This window comes from Dasypus novemcinctus, chromosome 17 (assembly GCF_030445035.2).
Source record: "Dasypus novemcinctus isolate mDasNov1 chromosome 17, mDasNov1.1.hap2, whole genome shotgun sequence".
Lineage (NCBI taxonomy): Eukaryota > Metazoa > Chordata > Mammalia > Cingulata > Dasypodidae > Dasypus > Dasypus novemcinctus.
The window spans coordinates 10,030,490-10,056,207 of NC_080689.1; positions in this window are offsets into that span (position 1 = coordinate 10,030,490).

Consider the following 25,718-nt stretch of genomic DNA (forward strand, 5'->3'; position numbering starts at 1 on the left):
TGAAACAGAGATGGAGGAATTTTTTGCAAGGCGTGGAATTTTGGGTTTCTGACACAGAGATCAGCACTTCCGGCTAGAGCCCTGCCCCCTAGGGCTGGCTGCCAATCTGCAGCAGTCCTTAAATTGTTTGCAATACAGAGGCGCCCCCAGCAGGCTGTTTCGGGGGCTTGCAGGGCGGGAGGTGTCCTGAAGTCCACTTGATGAGACAGCGACAGAAGAGACTCTTGTGAGAGGGGGAATTTTGGGTTTCTGACACAGAGGTCAGAGTTTGCAGATGTGACCCCCCCCATAGGGCTGACACCCAGCTGCGGGGATCCCTGAAGGGTGTGTTGCACTGCAGTGCTCCCAGGCTCCCTGTTAACCAGATTCGAGGTTGCCAGGTCTGTGTCCCCTAAACCCTGGTGGCCCACACCCCAGAGACTCATCCCTCTTGAGTCTGTAATATCACAGACTTCCCATCCATGAATCCACCACGCCCTGAGGGCCATCTGAGGTCCTTGATTGTCCTAGCCTTCGGCGTTTGTGTTTTTTTTTTCTTTTCTTTTCTTTCCTTTTTCTCTTTTTTCTTTTCTTTTTTTATTGTCTTGGTTGCTAATATTGCATTATATCCTAGTCTTTTCTCCCTTTGTATCCCCCAAGGTCTTTTTTCATTTATTCAGGGTTTTTTTTTTCTTTCTTCTTTTCTTTTTCTTGCTTGTTTCCCTCCTTTTTCCTTGCCCACCCCCCCCCTTTTTTTCTTCTCTTTTTTTTCTTTTCCTTCTTTTTCTTCTTATTTTTTCTTAATTATACAATAGGTGCTTCAGAGAACACCTCACATTTGCTGGGTTTCCTCATCCTCCATTTCCTCGTTACTGTGTGAATTGATTTTGGCCACCTACACTATCCCCTTTCCCCCACATCTTGATATCCTCCATCATCTACTGTCCCTCCTATATTCCACCTCCCTTTCTTTGGTTCCCAAATTGTCTAACTTTTAATCTCTAGTACCTTTGTTTTGTTTTCTGTCTTTTATCCACTCTTGATACTATTGTCTTTCTTTTCTCTTTCCCTCTCCCATGAAAACACTGACTTTTTAATTCATACTATATCCCTCCCTTATTCAGTCAACTATCTCATTATAGGTACTCTGCTTACTGCTATAACTCTACACAACTTACATGAATCTAATATCCATCCTCCCAAATCTCATATTGTTGCTCTGTTAACATTTATTACCAATACAACTTTACACATTTCCCTTTTTTACACAATTGCCTTTCCCTGGCCCTAATATTTTCCTTCAAAGTGAACTCAGTCAGCAACAAGAAATTAGAATAAGAAGAACAAAGTGACAAAGAGAAGATATAACACTTATGCAAGAACAACAGCTAATTAATACCCAAGACTAGACAAAGAAGCTAAGGAACTGATTAAACCCCTCAAGATAAAATGATGACCAGACAGCAACAAAAAACTACAAACCAAACCAGTAATCAGGAAAACATCGCTGAATCCAATGAACAAACTGAAAACCAGGAAGGGGAGCAGAACTTCAGACAAGTAATTAAAGATCTCAGAACATATATCAGAGACAAACTTAATGAAGTAAAGGAAGAGTTTAATAATAAGAAGGAAACACTTGGAGAGGAAACTGCAGGCATATGCAAGAAGATAACAGATATGATGGGAATGAACACCACAGTTCAAGAAATCAAAAACACGCTCGCAACAAATAGCAGCAGATTAGAAGAGGCAGAAGAGAGAATTAGCAATATGGAAGACAGTACATCGGAAATCAAACAGATAGTAGAATTGATTGGTAAAAAGATAGAAAAAATCCAGCTAGGACGTAGGGACCTGAATGACAATGCAAAATGCACAAACATATGTATTATAGGCATCCCAGAAGGAGAAGAGAAGGGAAAGGGGTCAGAAGGGGTGTTGCAGGAAAAAATGGCTGAAAACTTCCCAAATCTACTGAGACAGATGTACATATCCAAGAAGCAAAATGCACCCCAAACATCATAATCCCCAACAGGCCCACCCCAAGACATATATTTGTCAAATTATCCAATGCTGAAGACAAAGAGAAAATTCTAAAAGCAGCAAGAGAAAAGAAAACCATCACATACAAGGGAAGGGCCATAAGATTAAGTGCTGATTTCTCATCTGAAACCATGGAGGCAAGAAGGCAGTGGTATGATATAGTCAAGGTACTAAAAGAAAAGTATTTCCAACCAAGAATACTCTACCCAGCTAAACTAGCATTCAAAAATGATGGAGACTTCAAAATATTCACAGATAAACAGAAATTGAAAGAGTATGCCAACAAGAAACCTCCCCTTCAAGAAATACTAAAGGGAGTTCTGCAGGAAGAAAGGAAAAAACAGGACAGGAAGAGTTGGAGGAGAGTGTAAGAACAACAAAAAAGGCAAAAAGAGAAGAAAAAAAAAAACAAACAAAATATGACAAACACAAGTCGAATCAAAATATGGCTAATATAAATAATTCCTTGAAAGTACTGACACTGAATGTCAATGGATTAAAGTCACCTATCCAAAGATTCAGACTGGGACATTGGATAAGGAAATATGATTCATCTATATGCTCTCTACAAGAAACACATCTTAGACCCAGAGATTCATGAAGGCTGAAAGTGAATGGTTGGAAAACAATCTTACAATGAAACAATAACCAAAAAAAGGCAGGAGTAGCTATATTAATATCAGACAAAATAGACTTTAAATGCGAAACAATTGTGAGAGATAAAGAAGGATACTACATATTAGTGAAAGGGACAACCTCTCAAGAAGAACGAACAATCATAAATATTTATGCTCCTAACAAGGGTGCCTCCAAATACGTGAGGCAAACACTGGAAAAACTAAGTGAAAGAATAGATGCATCTACAATTATAGTGGGAGATTTTAATACACCACTATCAACTCTAGACAGAACATGTCAAAAGAGAATCACTAAAGAAACAAAATATTTGAACAGTATATTAGAGGAGCTGGATCTAATAGACATATACAGATCATTACACCCAAACACAGCAGGATATACATTTTTCTTAAGTGCACATGGGTCATTCTCCAAGATAGATCATATGCTGGGCCACAAAGAAAGGCTTAATGAATTCAGAAAGATCGAAATCATACAAAATAATATCTCTGACCACAGTGGAGTGAAGCTGGAAATCTGCAAGGGACAGAGGCTCAGATTTCACACCAAGATATGGAAATTAAACAGCACACTCTTAGAAAAACAGTGGTTCAAAGAGGAAATCTCAGAAGAAATCAATAACTACCTTGAAACAAATGATAATGATAACACAATATACCAAAACTTATGGGATGCGGCAAAAGCATCCCATAAGTGAGGGAAATTTATAGCCATAAATTCATACATCAAAAAAGAAGAAAGAGCAAAAATTGAAGAAATAACTGCACATTTGGAGTTATTCGTTATAAAACAACAAAGTAATCCCACAGGAAGAAGAAAGAAATAACAAAGATAAGAGCAGAACTAAATGAAATAGAAAATAAGAAAGCACTTGAAAAGATAAACAAGCCCAAGAGCTGGTTTTTTGAGAAGATCAGTAAAATTGACAAATCCTTAGCGAGACTAATAAAGAAAAAAAGAGAGAAGATGCAAATACACAAAATAGAAATGAGAAAGGAGATATCACCACTGACCCCACAGAAATAAAGACTGTCATAACAGGATACTTTGAAAAACTATATTCCAACAAAAATGACAATTCAGAGGAAATGGACAAATTCCAAGAAACACATAAGCAGCCTATATTGATGAAAGAAGACATTGATGATCTCAACAAACCAATCACAAGTAAAGAGACAGAATCAGTCATTAAAAACCTACCAACTAAGAAGAGCCCAGGGCCAGATGGCTTCACAGGTGAATTCTACAAAACATTCCGGAAAGAACTAACACCAATCCTGCTGAAACTCTTCCAAAAAATTAAAACAGAAGGAACATTGCCTAACTCCTTCTATGATGCCAACATTACCCTAGTACCAAAGCCAAAGACACCACAAGAAAGGAAAATTACAGACCAATTTCTCTAATGAACCTAGAGGCAAAAATACTTAACAAAATACTTGCTAATCGTATTCAACAACACATTAAATGAATTATACACCACGACCAAGTGGGATGCATTCCAGGTATGCAAGGATGGTTCAACATAAGAAAATCAATCAATATAATACACCATATAAATAGATTGAAGGAAAAAAATCACATGATTATATCTATAGATGCAGAAAAAGCATTTGACAAAATACAACACCCTTTCTTGATAAAAACACTTCAAAAAATCTGAATACAAGGAAATTTTTTGAACATGATAAAGAGTATATATGAAAAACCCACAGCCAACATCATTTACAATGGTGAAATCCTAAAATCCTTCCTTCTAAATTCAGGAACAAGACAAGGATGCCCACTCTCTCCCCTTCTATTTAACATTGTCTTAGAAGTACATGCTCGAGCACTGAGGCAAGAACCAGATATAAAAGGCATTCAGATTGGAAAGGAAGAAGTCAAAATTTCATTATTTGCAGAGACATGATCTATACATAGAAAACCCTGAGAGGTCTACAACAAAGCTTCTAGAACTCATAAAAAAGTTTAGTAAAGTTGCAGGCTATAAGATCAATGCGCAAAAATCAGTAGCATTTCTGTACACCAATAATGAGCAAGATCAGGAGGAAATCAAGAAACAAATGCCATTTACAATAGTAAATAAAAAAATCAAATATTTAGGAATAAATTTAACTAAAGATGTAAAAAACTTATACACTGAGAACTACACAAGACTGTTCAAGGAAATCAAAGAAGACCTAAATAAATGGAAGAATATTCCCTGTTCATGGATAGGAAGACTAAATATTATTAAGATGTCTATCCTACCAAAACTGATCTACACATTCAATGCAATCCCAATAAAAATCAACACAGCCTTCTTTAAGGAACTAGAAAACCTAACTATGAAATTTATTTGGAAAGGAAAGAGGCCCCAAATAGCTAAAGACATATTGAAAAAAAAAATTAAATTGGAGGAATCACACTACCTGACTTCAAAACATACTACATAGCTACAATAGTGAAAACAGCATGGTATTGGCATAAGGAGAGACACACAGACCAATGGAATCAAGTTGAAAGTTCTGATATAGAACCTCATATATATAGCCATATAATATTCGATAAAGCCACCAAACACTCTCAACTGGGAGAGAATGGCCTATTCAACAAACGGTGCCTGGAGAACAGGATATCTATATGTAAAAGAATGAAAGAGGATTATCATCTCACACCTTATACAAAGATCAACTCAAGATGGATCAAAGACCTAAATATAAGAGCCAAGACCATAAAGACTTTGGAAAGCAGTGTAAGGAAACATCTACAAGACCTTGTAATAGGAAAAGGCTTCATGAACATCACACCAAAAGCATGAGCAGCAAAAGAACAAATAGATAAATGGGACTTCCTCAAAATTAAAGCCTTCTGCACCTCAAAGGAGTTTGTCAAAAAAGTAAAAAGGGAGCCTACACAATGGGAGAAAATATTTGGCAACCATATATCAGATAAGAGACTTATAACTTGCATATATAAAGAACTCCTATATCTTGAAAATAAAAAGATAAGCAACCCATTTAAAAATTGGGAAAAAGATTTAAACAGAGACTTCTCCAAAGAAGAAATACAAATGGCTAAAAAGCACATGAAAAAATGCTCCAAATCTTTAGCTATCAGGGAAATGCAAATCAAAACTACAATGAGATACCATCTTACTCCCATAAGATTGGCAGCTATGAAAAAAACAGAAGAATACAAATGCTGGAGACAATGTGGAGAAATGGGAACTCTCATCCACTGCTGGTGGGAATGCAGAAGGATCCAACCATTCTGGAGGACAGTTTGGCGGTTTCTCAAAAAACTAACCATAGATTTGCCATATGACCCAGCAATTCCACTGCTGGGTATATACCCAGTAGAACTGAAAACAAGGACACAAACCGATATATGCACACCAATGTTCATAGCAGCATTGTTCACTATCGCCAAAAGTTGGAATCAACCCAAATGCCCATCAACAGATGAATGGATAAATAAAATGTGGTATATACATACAATGGAATACTACTCGGCTTTAAGAACAAATACACTACAAACACACATGATAACATGGATGAATCTTGAGAAACTTATGTTCAGTGAAGCAACCCAGGCGTTGAAGGACAAATATTACATGACCTCAATGATATGAAATAAGTAAACCAAGCTGCCTCAGAGAGCTTGAGACTGGATGATAGGCTCACAGGAAATTGGGGGGTAGAGGAAGGATGTAAGCTGACATCTACATGGGTGAAATCTATGATAAGCTGGAAGTAAGTATGTGTACAAGGAAGGGATAAAATGGGGACATAGGGTTACCTTTGGGTGGGGCTTTGCAGGCTTGAGGTGGGCTAGGGATGGGCGGATGGGTAATATTGCCCAAGAAATTGGGGGGAGGGTGGGGCAACATACAAATATAGGAGATTGTCAGGTGTTGGTTGAGAGTATAATGCTGAGAAAACCGTTTCAAAATATAATTAGGAAAGTTACCTGTTTAAGATACTGAAAGGGGATACTCTGATGTAGGACAGACTCCTAGGCAATATGTGAATGCTCATTTTGCCAGATTAGGTTATATCATTGTGTAGAGACCCATATAATGAGAGTGAAGGTATACCCACATCCTGGGGAGGACTGAGGCCATCAAATAGAGGGAACTGTATCTCTCAAGAGAAATGGTGGCTCCCAAGGCATTAGGGTAGTTGAGCATGTCAAGCCCTCAACACTGTTGCAAGTATCTCTGAACATAGCTCCTCAAGAAATAAAGATTGACTGTCACTGTGGGCCCTAAGGGGAGGGGGAAATAGATATTGAATAGATGGAACCAACATAACTGTGAGGATAACAGAAGTGTTTCACAAGAGTATGCAAGGATGGATATAAAACATGTAATATTACACCAAAAACATATAGGGGCTGACAGACTAATAATGTAAATCATAATGTAAAACATAGGATAACTAAAAATTTAGAAAATTGTATAGCCTAAAGTATAAACCACAATGTAAACACAAATGTTACCTTGTTTAAAAGCTATTGTCTTGTTTAAAAGATATTGTCAATATCTGTACATCAGTTTCAGTAAATATGGTATGAATATGTTAAAAGATTATTGCTGTGGAAGGGAAAAGGTTTTATATTGGATATGTGAGAGTACTGCATATTGTATATATGAATTACTGTGATCTAAAACTCTTGTGAAGATAAGCTTAATAATTAGGAAAAAAGAAAAGAAAAAGATAAGATGTCGAATTTCTCCAAATTAATATGTATTCTATATCTAACCTTTAAACTCAATGCTATAGTCCATTTTACTATTAAGGGAACCTGGCATTATATTGGGCTTCACTTTTCAGGAAGTTTTGGATCACAGAGTGGTTCAACAATGGCAGTGGAGGAATACTGGTATGGGATGTTATTGACAGGGGACATATGGTTGACAGGGAGTTATACAGGGCATGTGTCCAGTGTGCATAGAACTGTTTGGATATACTCATAGTGTAAACAATTAAAAGCAACAGCTGGGGGGGTGCTGGGTTCCTGGATGGTGGGGCTCTGTCGTGGTCCCTAGGGGAGCAGCGGCAGTCCCCTGGGTGCAATGGCAAGGACCAGGAAGTAATGATGGTCCAACAGTGAGCCCCTGATACTAATGACTATGCTTGTGAGCCTATACACCTGAAATAAGAACAAGGCCTAGAGCAGCACTGTGCCTAAGAGTTCCCCCCTGACAGCCTCCATGTTATTCAAATGTGGCCAGTCTCGAAGCCAAACTCAGCATGTAAATGCACTGCCTTCCCCCCAGCATGGGACAGGACACCCGGGGATGAGCCTCCCTGGCACTGAGGGATCACTACCAAGTACCAGCTGATGATATAGCTAGAAAATGACCTTGAATAAAAGGTTCAACTCGGACCAGCAGAATGTCCCTGTCTACATATAATAACAGGAGTTAAAAATGCTTTTTGACCTAAATCAATGGCTATGAATCTCTAAAAAAGAGTCTGGAGGTTATCAGAAGGATTGCCCTTATGCACACCTGAGCAGAGTCTCAGAGACAGATAAAGTAGATACAACCCCAGGTATTGGTTCTTCTGAGGGCTAAAGAGACCCACAGGTTTTATGGTCATGGCAGATGGAGTTCACTGCCATGTCGGTTGGCCCTTCTTTGGAGTTGGTGTTTCTGCGTGATGGAGCTGGATTCTGATGTGATCTCTTTTCAAAGCCTTTCCTGTTACTTTACCAGAATTGTAGTTGGTGCTGGGGTTTAAGATATATCTAGGGGATCTGAATCTCTGGACTGACAATATGATAGCCAGGTCCTGAGCCTCAACAGACTTCAGCTCCTACACTCTGGTTTATTGGACTTACCCACTCAGCTAACATGGAGGTGAAGAAGGTCAACCACCACACCAAGAGTGTCCACAACTGAAAGCAGGAGGATTGCATCCAGTATCAATGTGGAATCTAAGCCCCGTCTTGACATAGATGTGGAATGGACACAACCAAGCCAAGGTCCACAGGAAAGAGGAATACAGTAAGGATCAGAGTGGACTTAATGATATCCTATTCATGAACTAGTGTGGTCAATAATCGAGAAAATGTGGCATTGGTGTGGAAAAAGTGGCCATGGTGGCTGCTGGGTGCGGGGAATGGGAGGAAGAGATGAGATGTGGAGGCATTTTCAGGTCTTGGAGTTGTCCTGGGTGGTGCTCCAGGGACAATTGCCGGACATTGTATGTCCTCCCATGGCCCACTGGATGGAACGTGGGAGAGTGTGGGCTATGAGTGGACCATTGACCATGAGATGCAGCAATGCCCAGAGATGTATTCACCAAATGCAATGGATGTGTCATGATGATGGGGGAGAGTGTTGCTGTGGGGGGAGTGGTGGGGTGGGAGCAGTGGGGGGTTAATGGGGACCTCATATTTTTTGAATGTAATATTTTTTAAAAAATGAATTAAAAAAAATAAAATAAAATTTTTAAAAAATGGTGCAACCACTGTTTAAAACAACATGGAGCTTCCTCAGAAAGCTAGATATAAAGTTACCATATGACAAAATTACACTTTTTGGTATCTACCCAAAGAAAATGAAAACAAGGTCTCAAACAGATACTTGAACACCAATGTTTATAACAGCAATATTGACAAGAGCTAAAAGGTTTCAACACCCCAAGTGTCCATTTAACAAATGAATGGATAAACAAAATGTGGGACAGACACACAAGGAAATATTATTTAGCCATAAGAAGAAATGAAGTTATGAGATATGCTGCAAAATGTAAGAGGCTTGAAAACATGCTCAGTGAAATAAAAAAGGCATAAAAGGGCAAATATTACATGATATCACTTTATGAAAGATGACTAGAAATTAGCAAATTCAGAGAGACAGAAATTAGATTAGAGGTTACCAGGGAAGGGGTGGCAGGGGGCAGGGGCAGTGTGTGTTTGTTAAAAAAATAAAATAAAAATTGAAAAGAAAAAGAAAATTGGCAAAATAAAGAATCATTTCACCAAAGAGGGTATTCACATAGCAAACGACCACATGAAAAGATGTTTAAAAGTGATTTTAAAATCATTGGGGAAATGCAAATTAAGACTACAATGCAGTAACACTACATATCTATCAGAATGCCTAAAAAAGAAAATGCTGATAACACCAAATGTTGGCCAGAATGCTGGGAAACTGGATCTCGCATACATTGTGATGGGAATTTCTGGTGGGCACGCAGGAAAATAATTTGGCAGTTGCTTCAGAATAAACACACATTTACCATTCAACCCAGCAATTGCACTACTGGGCATTTATCCCAGAGACATAAAAACATGTCTGCACAAAATCCTGTATATGACTGTTCATAGCTGCTTTATGTATAAAATCCAAAGACTGGACAAAACCAGACTGTCACTCGAGATGCATGGTTAAATCATCTGTTCATTGGACTACTACTTGGCTAGAAAATGGAAGAAACTCTTGATACATGCCACACTTGAATGAATCTTAAGGCCTTTATGTTAAGTGAATAAAACCAATCTCTAAAGTTCATATAGTATATAAGTCCAGCTTTAAAACAGTTTCAAAATGACAAAATTGTAGAAATGGAAAACAGATTAGTGCTTGCCATGGTTTTGGATTGGAGGGGGCTTGAGAGTGGAAAGAGGTGAGTATAGCTCTAAAGAGTTAGCTATACCCTTTTGAGATGGTGGGACAGTTACGTATCGTGATCGTGGTGGAGCTTACAAGAATCTATACCTGTGATTAAGTGACATAGAACAATACACGCACTTCTCCAAATGTTAACACTTTAAAAAATAGTAATTACTCTTAAACCTTCAATACCTTTCTAACAGAGCTGCCTTCTCATTTAAAAAAGGAATTAGTAAGGAAAGCAGACATGGCTCAAGCGATTGAGCAGCCACTTCCCACATGAGAGGTCCCAAGTGGGGTTCTGGGTGTCTCCTGAAAAAATAAAAACAAACAACAAACAAAACAAATGAAAGAAAAACAACTCAGGGAAGCCCATGTGGCTCAGTGTTTGAGCACTGGCTTCCCACATACAAGATCCCAGGTTTGATCCCCAGTCCCTGGTACCTGAAAAAAAGAAAGTAGAGGAAATGTGAAGGGAACCGTTTAAACCTGTAAGCCAGTGGTTCATAAAGACGTTCCCTAGACCAGCCCAGCAGCAACTTCAGCAGCACCTGGGAACGCATCAGGTTTGCAGACTCTCAGCGCTACTTCTGACTTGCCGAATCAGAATCCTGGAAGTGGGGTCCAGCAGTCTGTGTTTTAATGGGCCCATCAGTGGTTCTGGTGCATCCTAAAGTTTGAGAGCCACTGCTCCAGGGCCAGTGAGTCCCTAACTTGAAAGAGATCATGAATTTAATCCGAGGAAAGCCTATTCCCCTTGCATGTTCATATTCATGGCCTACATAATGTAAACATTTCATGTTATACATTCTAATTTAGTAGATTCCTTCATATGATTGTGCATTCAAAATTATTCAACATTAATGTTGAGCATTTCGAAGTTCAGAAAAGCAAAGTCCCTAAAATTAATTCTAATTTCATACTGTTCATTCACTTTGTAGTTCCAGATTTATTTAAAACAAGTTAATTTTAAGATCCCATCTAGGTCAAAGTGCCATGACATAATGTAAAAATCAGATTGTAATGCTTTTATGTCCACCTTCCAGGATTTTTATTTAGATCATATAAGGGATGCTATACAAAGACATGTGAAAAATCTCAGGTACCATGCAGATACTTTCTATAATCACAATCAATTGCATTTATTAAATATAAATATTGCACCTATCACTTATTAGGCAACTCCCCAATGGCAGATTGTTTACAATGCCATACCTGACACTCACAGTAACTGTGCAGTAGAGAGAATTATCTCCACATATGGGACTGTGGATCTGCTGTAAGTGGTCAAGTGCAGAGCTGAACCAGGCCAGCATATTCCAAAGATGATTCTCTTTACATTGTACCTCCAAGCCTTGCCAATTACAAGGACATTAGTTGGATACCAAAAAAAGACCAACCAAACATTAAATGACCATTTCATGTTTTCAGTGTTTTCAGTCTGAAACATGTTCAATTTATCAACCATTGATTGTTCAGCTGACAAAGAACACAGTATTATTAAAAGGAAAAGTGACTGCCAACGTACAATAAATCCTCCATGTTCTGAAGTGGAATTGTGCCTGGTGAGGAGACCGAAAAAGATTAGCAACTCATTTTTAGTGGAAGACACCTTACATTTTATGACTTTTCTTTTAAAAGGTGAGAGGGGAGTTGATTTTAATAGGAGAAAGTAGAACGAAGCATGCTCAGAGATCAGGATTGAGAAAAAAGATAAGCCAGTGATATTTGAACATTCTGTGAAATGTCTCCAAGTAATAAGCAAATTCCTATTTATTAAGTAAAAAATTTGTAGAGGTAGGAATTTAAATACATTTGATTATTATCAAATTCTCACGTCAGCTGCTTTTAAAATTCCTTATAGCCCCGAAATATATATAAGGTCACGGGCCCAAAATAAGTTTAGATCAAATCGTCAAGCAGTGCAAAAGGCCTGTAAACATTGTGGTCATCAACAGGAAATTATCATCCCAAAGGAGAGAAGTAGGCAGCTTATCTGAGAATTTGGTAATAGGCCGGTGGGTAGGCACATTGAAAACATTTTCTATTACACAAGAGTGTGGACCTGGTCACATTCTTTTTGTTGTCAGGTGAAACTGAACTTACTCAAGTGGCATGATCTAAATTTCTATCTGAGGAGAATTAACTGAAAAAGTGGATCTCCATGCCAAGTTTGGGACCCTCCACAGTGATAGCTCACTACAAAATAGTGACTCCAACCATGTGGATGGCCCTGGTTTGGATCCAAATGGTGAATAATAAAAATGCTAGATTTCAAGATGGCACATATTTTGAAAATGTGTGATAGGAAGAAGCAGACCAGTGGGATAAAGTAAGGGAATTTCACAAAGACCAGAGAGAGGACATGGAAAATGCTCAATGAGAGGTTAATACATGCCCAAGAGTTAGGAATGTTCTACACCAATAAGTGCACTCTGAGTGGATAAAGGCCGACACGGATAAACAAGGAGGTGCAGAAAGTAATCGAGGGGAAGAAAGAAGAATAAGTGAAATCTACAACACATATTGAAGTAACTGAGAAGATTAGAGAATGAACTCAAGTGTAAAAAACATATGAGAAAAGCAAAGGTGAGAAATGAAAGGGAGATTGCAGAAGAGTTTAGAAAAATATCAGAACATTTTTCAAAGAACTAAAGGGCAAGAGGTCAGCACTGCAGACAGTAGAATGTTGAAAGAAAGAGTTGGGTAATTTATTGACCAAATGGTAGAATCTTAAGAATTAAGTTCTATTTTTCAAAAAAGATAAGGTGTTAGGTATAAGCATGTGATTGTGTCTGAAATAATGATCAAGGTATTAGGAAATTTGAAGGTGAAGCTGTTTCTCTATTCTTTTTTTTTTTTTTCTTTTACTTAGGGGACATCAGCCAAATCTTAGATTTGTTAAATCAAAAATATTTGTTAAATCCTAGGTATCAGAGAAGAGATCAGAGGATAAACCTTTATCTAAAAAAAGAAAAGGAGTTTATCTGTACCTTGAACTTTGAAGTCTGGTATTAGTTTACATTCTGTTTATGCTATTTATGCTTAGTTTTAAGGGTCCCATTTTGAGACATTATGTATGTGTGTGTGTTTGTAAAATATATGTGTATATATATTTTATCTATATATGTATACAAATTCAGCTTACCAAACCTGATTGATTTATTGGATATTTTAAGGAAGTTTTAAAGCAAATGAACAAGGAGGATTCATAGGTATAATTTACCTTTGAGAGCCTTTCTATACACTGTGCTATAAAAACAAGTACCAATCCACAGGGTCAATAAATATATCATTAATGATGATTCAGGAAAATGGATGAACTGGAAAGAAGTAAGAAAAAAAGGAAAACATGAATTATTTCAACCGTGTCCAAGTTTAAACATGATTTTGAATGATAAATATGTAGTGGTCAGTAAAATGGCATCAGGGAAAGGTTTGAGATACTGATGAACATGGTGTTATTATTTTTCTAAAGACTAAGCATTCTGAAGGGAAAGAGCCAGCTTCTTTCAGCTCCATTGTATTTTCAAGATTTCTTTAACCATTCCTGTGTCACTGGGAAGTGGAATGGATTTTTGTGCATTTTTGCCCCATCGGTTGACCCATCACACATGTTTGATAGATTTGAGCCATATTTCTAGTACCCCACCCAGGAGTCTGTAGGCATGTGGCTAGTAGCAGGAGCACAGGCAGGTTGGGAGACGTCAAACAGAGCTGGGTCTCCCTTATCAGGCCCTGGGCAAGGAAGGAGCCTCTCTGAGGCACTTACATTTGAAACTTACACAGCGGACATTGAGAGTCTCTCAGTGGAAGTCAGAGAAGCAGTATTAACTAAGAGAGAACACCATCAAAGAAGCCAGCTCCTGAGGGACAACGATGCCTGTCCCACTCTTTCCATCCCTTCCCAACACATGGGGATAGCCAGGCCTTGGAGACAGACAGGGTATGCCGGGGAGAGATCATCCCACACTCCACACAGGCAGAGGGTCAGGTCAAGCCTCTGCATTGTGGTTGAGGAAGAAAGTAAGTCAAGTTTCAGAGTAGCTTTAAATCAAACAGAGTTTTAACGCCCAAGGTAATCTGAAAGTTTCTAAATCAACTCAAGATTTCATAAAAGTCCTTAGAAGCAGAGATTCAAGAGTGATAAAAGCAAAATTCAAAACATTTTTTGGAGAAAGTTAAACTCATTTCACATTGATATCTCTCTGGAGACAGGGCAACAAACTAGTTACAAATATCAAGAAATTTAATCCTTCTAGCATGCTATAATTCATGTAGGCTTATGTTTACATTTTGAAGACTATAAAGTCAAAATTCAGGTTAGTTAAGTAACACACCTGATGCCCCACAGCCAGTTCAGAGTAGAAGGTAAATGTCGGGTGCTCAGACTTCAGAACCCCTGTTTTCTCTACCGTAGTTATCCTACTGCCTTTGAAGAGATTAGAATTAGGTGCTTTATATGTGAAAATCTCTGGATTTTCCATTAAGTTTGTGGAAATGTAGTGTGCTTTGTGTGGGGTAGAGATCTATAATTCAATGTCCCTTTGTGCTTCATAAATTTATGGTACGAATTAATAATGGTATTATTTCTAAGGTTCAAAAATGCCTTTGCTTTTTAATCAAGAAGAAGTCAATTTCACCTTATATTATCTGTAATTATATTTCCTATGGCCTAAACATGGAAGTGATGTTATCAGTTGTCCTTCAACAGCACATATTTAACATTACTTTTAATAAGGAATCAATTAAATGTTAGCATCTATGTAGCCTCCAGGAAGACTTCTTAAGTTTTTCCATCTGAAGAGCTCAATGTTGCAGAAGTCATGGCTCCTGAGTCTTACTATTAAAGGGTCCCTTTTCTTTAATTTGCATAACCATGAACATAGACTGTTGCAACATCTATTGTCACTACTGCTAAAAATCAGTAATTTCACTTTCTGTGTTCTTTCTCAATATTGCACTATTAAGTTCTTACTTATTCTTAAGCTTCCCAATCTGCTTCTCACACACTCACACACTACTTTTCCAAACAGCAGCGAGTCAGGTATCCCACTGCTGCCCCCATACCTGAACTGTCTCCCATATATTCTTCTTTCATCAGGCCATAACACATGCAACTGTGTGGTCAGAGAATCTGACCCCAAAATGTTACTTGCTGAGTGGAAGGAGACCAAGGATTTTGCCTTCAGGAGGCCTGATTAGCCTTGGAGGAACCCATGAGCCTATTTTCTTATACTTATTATTTTTGGGCTCAGAGAGCTTTAACACACCTCTTCTTTCTAACTAAATTTCATCCACGTGCAGGTGATTATATAGCGATTGTAGTAGTTGTTGTTCATTGCATCTGTCCTTTGGCCTTGGCTCCTTGGCACATGTCATGCGGGCCACAGTTTTAAGCCTTCATATAGAGCTGCCCCTGCTTTACAAAGAGCAGCTTTTTGCATGTGTGTGCTATACTGACCGTATGAGGATTATAATCTCAGACCCCTACAGAATACCAGATCCTCCCTTTTCTATCTTACTGCCAGGAAGGGAATGATGTTACCTGCCTTAGCAACTTCCCACATCAATGTCAACCATCCAGCATGGGCCAGTCATTAGGCTGATGTTTTCAGGGACTGGTCTAGAGGAGAAGAGAGAGGCATGTGTGCAGAATTAGAGTGCCAGGTAGGCAGAGAGAAAGCACTTTGCATCTGGCTTGAGGACAGACAGACTTCTCAGACCCTAGGTGTCTGCTTTCGATCAAAACTAAAGCTCAGACTAACACCAAAAGTGAAGAGTTTTTCTGAATGCCGGAAGCTGGCTTTTGCACTCTCAATATTAAACCACTTTAAAAAAATGTTTAGACCTCTTCCTATTTGCATTAAAATTCTCCGTATGTGTAAGCCAAATATTTTAAAGGATATTCTGGATTTTAAAGAGAGCATGCTCAGTATATTGTTAAATAGATTGTTTGCAGGCCAGATATTTGTCATGAAAATCACTGACACTGAAGTGACACAACATTGTAAGCATCGCTGTAATAACGGGAAGATGAAATGGGAAGAAAACTATGGCTTTGCTCTGACTTTGAAGGAAAGGCAGCCGCCACCCCACCCCCACCATCAACCAGCGCTAGCAAATGAAAATGATCAGCATATGTTCCCAAAAAAATGAGTATGGTTTTCAATTCCCACCGATGTCATTTCTGAAATACTTGGCATAAGACCTATGTGACAGGAGTCTGTTATTTGGTTTTACCCACTCTGAAAATTATAGAGAGAAAATCACAGACTGGTATCAGGTGTCCAAATCTTCATCTCAAAGGGTGAATCATAAAACTATTATAAAAAATGCATCCTGCTGCAGTGACAGCTGTCATCCTAAATCTACCCAGTGCAGAGAGTCATGGTGACAGTCATTAATGCCTTAAATGTGAAATTAGTTTGTGGTGTTTAATGACATGGACAAGCAACTGAAAAAAAGTTATTGGAAGTAAAACATTACCCTGTTGAGAATGAGAAAACCAGCCTAAGGATACGAAATCATTAAACAATTATGAAAAGTATTATATGTTGATATTCTTATGTGGTTTTGGGGTGTCTGTCCTAGTTGTTAGTAGATAAGGTTTAAATTGAAGGGACTAATCATTTTGTTATTGTGGTTTTTGATGTTGGATGATCTGTCCTTACTGCTGTTTCAGAAAATGTGAAAAAGTTTCTTTAAGGCAAACACAAAAAGTCATAGAATTTTGGAGTGGAAGAACTTCAGAGATCACTTTTACCTGCAAATGTTCAACACCTTTTGAATTATGGCAGGAAACCCAGAATTCTCTTGGTATGTATTCTGACTTTTGAAGTCAAGAAGGTCAGAAACTGCAAAATTGCATCTCCAAAATAGACTCCCAAAAAGTGAATCACAAGGATAAATGAAAGAGGAGTTAGGAGAAGCTTCTTGTGTCAACATGAACATGAGAATATCATGGAATAAAGATTTCCACGTAGAATACCATAGAGTAAAATACCATGGAATAAAAATAAAATATGAAATGGAATTGGATATTTTTTTCCTATAGCTCCCTGAAAATGTTTTCTCATGTACCCAAAGCTTCAGAATATTCAGAACTTGAGAGGTCATTGAGATTTGGAGATAATTTACTGTTACCAAATGTGTTGGAGTCATCTTGAAAACACGTCTGGGCGTAGAACTCACTGTTCATCCCTCTAGTCAAACTGTTTATCCAAAAACTTCTAGAAACTACAAGAGCAGTAATAAATCACAGACTTTTGATGATATAGGAGAGAAAAGAAACCTCTTAGAGCTGGATAGATTGAGGATTCCTGCATGGAACCAGACATTCATATTCTTTTATCTTTTCCACCTTCTGAAATCCCAGTGTTCATTCCACCTCAAGCTGGTTTGCCAAGATCACTTGTCAGTGCACAGAAAGCCCCAAACAAACAAGAAATCACTTGTGTTATCTACTCTGTAATCTTTGAATTAAACCATTTGAACATGGGATATGTGAGATCTGGTTCCATAGAGTTTATTAGGGTAAATTGTTTTAGCAAATATGCCTGTTCCATTTGAATCTGAAGAATAATTGGTTAATGAGAGAATGATTACTTTCTTCAGACATGATTACTGAAAAAATGTTTCATCCATATGTTGCTGAATAATGGGAAATTCTCCAGTGAAAGGGGGACAATGATTAGAAGAAATAAGATAGCTCAAGAAAATATTCTCCAATGTGTCAGTAAAAAAAAAAAAGGTTTTTAAAAACAGGCCAACTCTAAGTATAGAGTTTCTTTCTATAAGCCTGGAAGTTCAAAATGCCTAATAGGACTAAACTGTTCATTGAAAAAACTCTAGGTGGGTTTCTTTGGTTTTTTTGAATCAAAGAGTTTTGGCTTCTTCTGATAAATTATGTGACTATAACAGCTGTTTGCTCTCCTAATATCCTTTGTGTAGCCTAATGTTATTCAGATTGTGACATTAAAAGAGCTAAGCTATATATCAAACTTTTGAAAATATTCACCAGTAATTTTGATTAAGGACAGTTTACTAGAATATGAACACATGACAACTTTAGACGTTAGTTCTCCTTTGAACAAGGAGATAGAGGGCACTGCATATTTATCATTTTACTTTTAATTTTAAATGGTCTGTGGTGGCAAACTGATCACTAAGGTACATTCCAAATTTCTCAAAAGTTAGTTAAAGTCAAATAGAAGAACAGTTCATTTGTCTCAATAGAGATATTTTGGTTATCTCAGTAGCTATATGCAAGTCTAAATAATAGAGTTTGCTCTCATCCCCACCTCCTACCCAAATGAAACAAAAATAAACCTTCAGTTTTAATTTCACACAAGTATTGTCAAAGTAACTGACTCCTTTAAATTCAGATTTGGGTTTTTCTACTAATGAATAATCCACTATTTTTAAAGTTGAAGGTATATTTTATTCCTTTATGTTGCATGAGCAAAAAAAAAAAAAAGCATAAGCTGAGCTTCTATGAAAGGAATAGAGCTGAAAACTATAAATGAATACAAGACTGCAACAAAGATCAAGAAAAACATGTTATATAGGCATTTACTCCGAGCAATTCCTACTCTGCCAGGAAGTCAGGAAGGTTTTGCAGAGTACCATCTCTTTCAAAGGGTTTTGAGGAATGAGTAGGAGTTGGTCATTTATCTAAGTCAACAAAAGGCAAACTGGGTGGACAGTTCAACATGATCAAAGGCACAGAGGATATGGCATATTCAAGAGGCAGTGAGTTCAACATAACCATGGCAAAACTCTGTGGAGTTTTCATATTTAAATATGTATATTTGCAATGAATAAGACAATTAGAAGAAGAGGTCTGGAGCCCATTGAAACAAATGAGGTGTCAGAAGTATATAGATCTTAATCAATGTCATAGGACTTAAATAAGGATACCTAGGTAGAAGAGATGGAATCTGGGGGAATTCTAATATTTAAGACAGGGCAAAGGAAAGGACAGTGATATCAGCAAAAAAAGGTGAATCAAAGGATTAAAAGAGAATAGAGAGCCAACTGTATGCTGGATACTAAAGGAGATGTGTGCATAGAGAGAGAAGGTGCAATAGTGTCAGCAAAGAGGAGAGATCAAAGAGGACAGATAATGAAAGTACACCACTGAATCTGGTAACTTGGAGGTTAATAGCATTATTACCAAAGGAATTTGAAGATCCATTTTAAAACATAGCCCACGAAATTCTTCAATGCTACTCCCATGAAAATTTGGGATCGTTGCCTCCTGTGCTTGAACATGTACTCTGTGACTTCTCGGCCAATAGAATATGGTGGTACCAAAGTTCTGTTGGTCTCCAGATACAAGCCTTAAGAAACTGGTGATGTCTACTTCCTGTCTCTTGAATGCTTGTTCTTGGCACTCAAACCTCCTGTTATAGCACATGCTAGGAGGAAGCCCAAAAGATCTATGTAACAGCCAAACATCATCACTGCAGCCATGTTGAACCGTTGACAGAAGGTCCTCCAGCCACCACTTTGGTCACCCCGCAATGCCCCATGGTACTAAGTGAGCTGTGCCATTGAAGTCTTGCCCCAACTGCAAGTTCATGGGCAAAATAAATGTTTGTTGTTGTTGTAAGACAGTAGATTTTGGGGTGGTTTATTATGCAGCAGTAATAACTGGAGTATTTGGTAGCAAAATGACCTGTGAATTTCTATTCATGTAGATTGATGTGTAGGCAAGGAGTGAAATAAGACCCTGGTTTGAAGGAAGATGGCGTTGATGTGAACATTCCTAACAATTGTCTTCAGTAAGTTTTTAGAGGAAGACCTAGGAAAGAGGATGATGGAGTATACAGGAGAGAGTTGTTCTTATTCAACCAATGAAAATGAAGGAGGCCGGGAAGTGGGATGGAGTAGAATCTAGAACACTGGTGGTATATTTAGCCTGGGAAGGAAGGACTAAGGATAAACTTCTCAGGATAAAAAAGGTAAGCATAAGTAACTGTCAGATTTTTAAAGAAGAATCCCTAGTAGGGAACCAACCAAGTTAGATTATTGCAAGTGTTCTTTAATTGAAATAGAATGTTAATTGAAATATGGTTAATTTTAAGCAATTATAAGAAGGGAGGAACTTCTATTTTAGATTATATGGCATGGAGTATATTTAATATTTTATTTATCTTACTCTCCACTTTCCTACTCCCAATTCCTGGCTAGGAGGAAAGAACAATAGAATATATAGAGTAGCAAGGAGTAAAGTTATTAACGTAGGTAGAATGCATGCAGATTGAAATGAATTTATAGACGTATCCTAAAGAAAACAGAAACCACTGTTTATGAAAGCTAAGACATAAAGTGGCACTTCTTCCATAATTATACAAGTAAGGTTTTCTGGGATACCAAGAAATAAAGTTATTATGGCACTAAAAAAGATTAATGGGCAAGTGGACTTGGCTCAGGGGTTAGGGAGTCCGTCTAACACATGGGAGGTGTGCGGTTCAAACCCCGGGCCTCCTTGACCCGTGTGGAGCTGGCCCATGTGCAGTGCTGATGCGCGCAAGGAGTGCCCTGCCATGCAGGGGTGTCCCCGCATAGGGGAGCCCCATGCACAAGGAGTGCACCCTGTAAGGAGAGCCGCCCAGTGTGAAAGAAAGTGCAGCCACGCACACATGGAGAGCTGACACAACAAGATGACGCAACAAAAAGAAACACAGATTCCCGAGCCGCTGACAACAACAGAAGCGGACAAAAAGAAGACGCAGCAAAAAAAGATACAGAGAACAAAAAAAAGATACAGAGAACAGACAACCGGGACGGGGGTGGGGGGGGTTGGAGGGGGCAGGGATGAAGAGGAGAGAAATAAATAATAAAAAAATAAATCTTTAATTAAAAAAAAAAGATTAATGACTTTGACACCCAAAGATGATTCTTAGCAACAAATCCAGAGTCTGCAAAAGGTTTCAGAAAATCCAGATTCTGTGCACAGAGTGAAAACCTCCCAGAAGCTCGTAAATTAAGGTAAGGATGAATTCTTAGCAAGTGAAGGAAAAAGTACTCAGAGACATTTAAACATACCTCAAAGAGGAGTCAGCAAACTATGGTCCACAGATCAAACCTGGCCTGCTGTGGTTTCCTACAGCCAGTGAGCTAAGAATATTTTCAAATTTTAAATGATTGAAAAATCATCAAAACATGAATAATATTTTGTGACACATGAACATGATATGAAATTCAAATTTCAGAATCAGTCACTGAAGTTTTAATGAAACACAGCCGTACTCATCTAAGTATTATCTGCAGCTACTCTGGGGCTTACAACAACAGGCCTGAGTAGTTGCAACAGTGACTGTATGGCTTTCAAAACCTAATAACTTTGAAGAGACATTTTCCAGCCCCTAATCTGGAAAACTCTTTATTATTTTCTTTCACTCTTGCTTTAAACTAGATTTATTTCCTGATATATTTTCCTTTGGAGCCAAGTTTGATTAACATTAACCTTGTGTTAAAAATCAAGTTTGTTTATTTCAGAAAAAGAAATGGTCAAGTTTGGGTGGCTTTGGGTTTCCCCACTTCTGAAAACTCTTGGCTAGGATGCAGGCTCTTGTGTCAGCCCCTGGGGTGTCAACTCCTCAGCAGGCACTCAGACTCCAAGCATAGGCCTCTCATGAAAACATCATTTTGTTTTTAAGCCATTTCGGGAGTATTTATTGAGTATTGCCCTAGGCAGGGGGGATGTGTGGCTAGGAAAAGGACGCCCAAAGCCCCTGTCCTCTAGAAGGGCTTGTTTTTGCAGTGGCAGCTGAACCAAAAAGCAAACAGATGAACGAACAAGAGCGGTGCGGATTGTAAGGGATAGGTAGAAAATGAATAGAGATGGGAAAGTGATTTGGATGGGACCGGCGAGCTTCTGGCGCTGAGGAAGGAAATGGTACTTGCGCTGAAGGAATCGGCATTGTGGACACAAAACAGAGGGAAGAGTGTTGCAAGCAAAGATGACAGTGACAGGGTCTGCAGGTCAAGAGCCATCTCGTGTTTGCGGAGGACAGCTCTATGAGGGTGGGACTGGGTGAGCAAGGAGAAGAGGGTCAGAGCAGAAGAGACAGGTCCACAAGGCGAGGATCTGGACTAACACCGCCCACGTGGCCGTGGGAGATTGAATTTTTTTCTAAAGATAATGGGAAACAATTGCAGGTTTTTAAATGGGGCTGGGAGAGTGTGGAGTCTGTTACATTTCAAGAAAGCATTTGATTGCTCTATTGTCCATTGATTTGTTGCGCTGAAAGTAAAGTGAACAGACTTTTAAAAGGGGGTGCAGAGCAAGTTTAGTGAGCTAAGCTTGCTTTGGTGCAGGAGCAGAACCAAAAGAGTTTTCTGCTCTATGAGGTAAGCTGGGGAAGCAGGGAAAGCTGTAGAGGGAATGGGGAGAGATAAAGGGGACGTGATTTATGGTTACTACAAGGGCTAGAGGGGCTGTTTGGGCAGGGTGTCCTGAGGCACAGTTCCTCAATTAATAAGCAGGATGTGCAAGTGTGGCTGTTTGATGAAGATCAGCAGACCTGGCTGGTGTCAGCTTGAACACTTCATTACAGTTCTTCCTCCCAAGCTGGGGCAGGGTTTTTATAAGCACCACAGCACCGCAAAGGATTATTCGTATGTCAGGTAACCTCTGTTTCTTCTTTATAATTCCCTGGATAAATGGAAGTTCAGGAAAATCAAGATGGTTAATAAAATCATTGATCATTCTAATTCACAGATTTTTATGGTCACAAAAGTAGAAGCAGAGACCAGTGGAGGCTATTGCAGAAGTGCAGTCAAGAAACATTGGAAGCTTGGGCAGTGGGGATGGTGAGAAGTGGGAAAATATGAGGTCTATTTTGGAGGTAAAGTCTTAGATGTAAGTTATAAAATGACTGCAGAATAAATGGATGTTTTGAAAATGATTCCAAGGCTAATCAACCTCAACATAATGAGATAAAAATCAAGCAATCACAGGCAACAAGCCCAAAGACTTAAGACCAAGGAAACTGGTGAGTGGTGGGTGGTTGGTGGTGGGGAGATGGCAGAGTTACAGAAGGCAAGTTCATATTAAGATGCAGATGAGGCAAGATAGGAATGGGAAAGAGTCCATCCTGCAGTGCCTGGAAGCACAGAGACTTGAGAATGAAGGAAAAGCTTCCTCAGGTGGACTGAGAATGCCCTCAGCTTCTTAAGCCAAAGGGAACTGCAGCCATGCAATGGAACACAGCCTGCAGCAATTGGTTTTTTAAAAAATTAAACCTTACAATGTAATGTCTTCAGGTCAAAAAGTAAAACCAGGCACCTTGCCTCTGGGGAAGAGCCCCAAGGAAGAAAGATAACCATCAAGGTTTTAGCTTGGGTTTTTGCTTTCTAAAAGAGAAACTGGAAATGGACATTGTAGCCACAGACTTTGGACTTGATGATCATTGGTGTACCCTGGCTGATGTTCAATCACGCTTTTCGGAAGGTTAGAAAAATTTTAAATACATTCACTGATAATAAAGTTGAAGTTGCCATGCTAGAGGTTATGAGAACAACCAGGCTGATCTCACCAGACCAAGGTCTGAGGTCCAGCTCTCAGTCCTGTGGCTTGCAGGACGCTCACGTGGCAGTCAGCAGACAGGGACCTCTGAGGATGAGATGACCTCCGGCAAGGCTAGCAACTTCTCCAAAGCTGGGGAGGGCTTGAGGTTTGAAAATAAGGCCATTTTCTATGTAGCTCGGAGTTGTGATATCTTTAAATTATGACACATGTATCATTGTATACGTTTTAAAAACTAAGGAGGAAAAGCAAGGGTTTTACTCCTGTAAAAAGAAACAGGAGATTAAAAAAGATTCTGAAGACTTCATTTAACACAAATTCCTCCTTATACAGTAAATTAAGTGAAAAGAGGAGTTAAGTGATTTGCCTAATATCACAGAGTGGTATGTCCAGTAATCCCACCCAAGTTTTAACTAAATAATCATATTAGATAACATGTTTGGAAAAAGGTCACAGCAAATGGCAGAGCTACCTCCTGAGGCAGGCACAGAACGAGCCGCAGGGGACACTCCAACCTTAAAAGACAAGACTGATATTGAACGCTGCACTTGCCTTCATTGGGAAGGGAAAGAATAAATTAGAATTTTAAAAAATGTTTCTCTTCAGCTGCCCACAGCCAGGAAAGGTAACTCTTTTGCCAGGATTTCGTATTTCTTATTTTTCACTTGCGAAGTTAAAAGGATTGGCAAATTTGTAGGAAATGGTCTTCAAGTTTTTCAAGATGATTTATGTTAAACTTCTAAGTGGAAAGCTCATGTCTTTCCTTGTGTTATCCGCATCTTTTTTTTCCCTCCCATCATCACAGTATGACAGGATAAACTTTTATTGCAGCAGCCTTTTTTTGCTGTAGCAATATGTTTAATGTTTTGTTTATAGTAAAAAGTCTTAAAATGCTATTTTTCTTCTCTTCATTTAGAAGCAATCAATCTCTCTCTCACTGAGCTCTTACTATAGGCATCCAATATCCAAAATTATACCACATCAGCTGTGTGGGAAAAACACAGGCAGTGTTTCTTTTTTTTTTTTTCGTAAGCAAAGTAGTATTTGCCAGTTAAATCCCCAGGTAGTTAGCTTCCAAACAGTCAGATATAAAATTAGCAAATGAAACATCTGTTCCTCACTATTATTTTATAATCACATTAATTGGCAGATGTCTTTAGGTAACAGAGAAAAGCATATCAGCCATTACTTGTATTTCCATGGGGTTATGCTTGTGGCCACTGAATATCACAGGCCTAAAAGACTTTCTCCACATGAGGCAAAGTTGCACTGGCCTCCGAGAGTTGCCTGCTTTCTCCCCACCCCAAAGCACTTGACATTATGGCCAACTGCCCAGAGACAACAGTGAACGTGATGCCCCAATATGTGCCGTCGTGGGGAACCTCACCCTCACTGCTGCCAGGTTTGGTTTTTCAATTATCATGTAGTTTGCACAAAAGCACTGTGCCAATTCAATTACTGCCTGATTAATGGAGTGTTGCAGGTTTATTTCAGGGGTCTAGCTATCTATTAATTAGCATATTGGGGCCTATACTCTACTGTTTTGTCCTGATATGCTTTGAAAAGTCCCCAGTGCAATTAAAAAACTCTAATATGCTTTAAATAGTTATTTGAGAAAACACATCCAGACTTTTTTTAAACTCCTCAGGGACTTTTAAGCACATCCAGATTTATTATAAGGCATCTAAAGTTCCTTTAAAAACACATTCTTCTTTCCTCTATTAGGTTCTGGAATTTATCTGTACCAGACAAGCAGTTCTACAGTGAGCAACAGAGTTCCTCTTCCCTGTTTCGGGGACAGGAGGGAGCCTCAGAAAAGAGCAAGCTTGAGCATTTCATTGAGTGCTTTGCTTCCTTACTATCTTCTGAGGTTTGCTTTATATTGTAAACTTGATCAAGGGC